The sequence below is a fragment of the Theropithecus gelada genome, chromosome 3 (assembly GCF_003255815.1).
Source record: "Theropithecus gelada isolate Dixy chromosome 3, Tgel_1.0, whole genome shotgun sequence".
In the NCBI taxonomy this organism is placed as follows: Eukaryota; Metazoa; Chordata; class Mammalia; order Primates; family Cercopithecidae; genus Theropithecus; species Theropithecus gelada.
Window position 1 is genome coordinate 81709398 of NC_037670.1, and position 2854 is coordinate 81712251.

The 2854-nt window shown below is 34.7% G+C and overlaps 1 pseudogene; it reads left to right on the plus strand.

The window, feature by feature from the left end:
• Positions 1 to 236: 236 nt before the first annotated feature.
• On the plus strand, positions 237 to 676 carry LOC112621631 (annotated as a pseudogene).
• Positions 677 to 2854: the final 2178 nt, after the last annotated feature.

Sequence of the window (2854 nt, forward strand, 5' to 3'; positions counted from 1 at the left end):
ATTATGCCCATCTAAACACAGGCTATCAGTTTGGATTAAAAGAATTTTTTCAGCAATATGTTATGTAGAAAAGATATATCTAAAATATAAAGAGACATGAGGACACAGTGAGAAGGCTCCATCTATGAACCAGACAGCAAGTCCTCTTCAGATACCAGATCTGCCAATTCCCTGATCTTGGACTTCCCAGCCTCCAGAAGTATTTAAACAGTCAAGTAAAATCAAGCTAGGTAATCATGGCAGAAAGTGGGCTTGATCCCTATGAATATGTTTCTTCTCATAAATATGCAATGAGAAGGCCGACCAGTCTGTTGTGGCAGCCCCAGTTCTGCTGCACAGACACAGATGCCTGCAAGAATGACCAGGACCCTGTGATGATAATGGCATCAGAGCTACTATTATCTTGATGGCCTGGCTGGTGACTGCAGTGATCTTGTTCCTACTGAGTCCTCCTAATCGAAGAGGATCCGATGTACCTGAAAAGCCAACCAGTCCTCATAATGAACAAGATCCACCAGCTCCTCCTGTGGCTAATTTTGTGATACGGGAAGTGAAGGTGGTTAACACCTTGCAGGACCAAATGAACAACAATGACCAGAGTACTCTTAACTCTATGAGAACTGTTTTTCTTTTTGCATTTGCAATATGGGATGGGATGGTTTCCATCAGCATCTAGAAATTTCACTCACAAGCTTATTTTTGCTTCCTGTATTATCGCCATTTCTAGTTACAGTATATTTGAGTAAATGATTGCATTTTTAAAAGTTACATGGGGTTGGTTGTCCTAAACTTAAACATTCCACTCATTCTGCTTGTAACTGTGATCATAATTTTTGTGATGATTTCTGGCCTGATGGAAGGAAATTTGAGCACTCTACATTTAAATGTTTTAAATAGTTTTGATAACTTTTAAAATTCCTTTTTGATAAGGTATTTATAAAATTATTTGAGGCTGTCTGGGATTGTATGAAAAAATTAGAATCATACTGTATTTATGTTTACTTTGGTATGTTATTTGTGGGTGGCAGTTTTCTCTAGTTCCTGGGACTATGGCAGCTCTTGGAATATTTTACAAATTGCAACTGAAACCTGTATCATCCATTACAACTGGCTTATGTGGCTAGAGTAGAAGAACAGAAGAAGTGAAATGGTTGTTTACTTTTTTCCTACCCCCATTAAAAATGTCTAATGTTAAGAAAATTTTAAATAAACATGATTGATCGATATGGTAGGTGATTTACAGTCCATTATCTGACTTTGTAACGTAGCCTTACACTGTTCATGAACGGAGGAAAACATTCATTCTTTCTGTCTTTGCTCAGTATAATCTATATAGTAGTAATTTAAGCTATGATTTATGTTTAAAATGAGTCCCTCTTGGGAAACTTCTTTTCTGTGCTAATATTTCCCTGCTAATATGAAACTATCTGAAAGCTGTATTAGGGCCTGTTAGGTTACTAACATTTGAATGCTTATTTACTTATTTACTGTATAATTTTATTTAAAAAAGTCTTTGAGGCTTTTATTATCCTTATAATGACTTATTTAAAATTTTAATGAATTATTAGTTTATTTCAAGGAAAATTAGAAGCACTCAAGGATCTTCTCCCCTCTTATCTCACTCCTGTTTTATTGGTAATGGGATGAGTTGAAATGAGAAGGAACATTAATATAAGTACAATTGTGAAATGTGTAAAGAAGTAAAAGTTGCATTGTTTTGCTCAGTTTGAAACAAACTGAATACAATAGCATTTTAAAAGTCTGCATGACCTATGTGGTTGTGGAAATGTTTTCTATCAAGTGATTGCAGATTATTTATGGGGGCTAGAAGATATTTTGATACCAATGTAAGGAATTTTTCCTCTGGAAGTCTAGCTTTTTACTTTATAAATCTGAGAAATTACTTGTATAAACTGAATAAACTTCTGTATGTCATTGCACAGTTAAAAAAATAAAGAGGCAAAAAATTGCAAGTGAATGGGTAGAAATAGATAACACCATGTGTACATTAACCAGAAAATTGTTGCAACTATATTACTATCAAACAAAATGGAATTTAAGGCAAAAAATGATAAGCATTAATAGAAACACAGTGAGGCATCCCTTAGTAGTAAAAACGAAATGCTATCCACCTCTCCTTCCTTCTTCTCTGAGAATTGTTGAAAATTTCACACCCTTGGATCCAACTCTTTCAATTCTAAGTCTAGAGAAACTCCTGCACGTGTAATAACCAGATCTTCATAAGACATTGTTTGAAATAAGTTCAAAATGGAAACTACATACGTTTCCACAAGGAGGACAATGACTATGCCTGGCATGTTTCTATGATGTAATATTATACAATTAAAAGGGAATCATCTAGATGTAAATGTACAATTATGAATAAATAAGTAGCACATAGAATTACTTAGGAAACAAAGGCGAATGATAGATCTAGTGTGATGCCATTGATGGAACTTAAAAGCACACAGTCACACATACTAAATAATGTTGATGGATATTTAGTATAAGTACAAAAACATAAATGGCATGGATACATACTAAGTTCTCATTAGTGGCTGCCTCTGGAAGGGGAGAGGGAGGGAAATCAAACTGAGAAGTGCCACAATAGAGACCAAATTCCATCTGTCATGTGTTCTTTCATAAAAAAATTAAAATATTTGAATCAAGCATAATAGCATATTGTTAGTTCTGGGGTGGACACAGAATTTGTTATGTTGGTCTCTGCACTTTAGTGCATTTATTTTAAAAATTCATGATAAAAGGATGCCTTTTCTATATCTTGTCCATTCAAATAAGCCTCCTACTCACCAGTCCCTAGGAAAGTCCATGAGTAAATCAGCCTTCAGGTGAG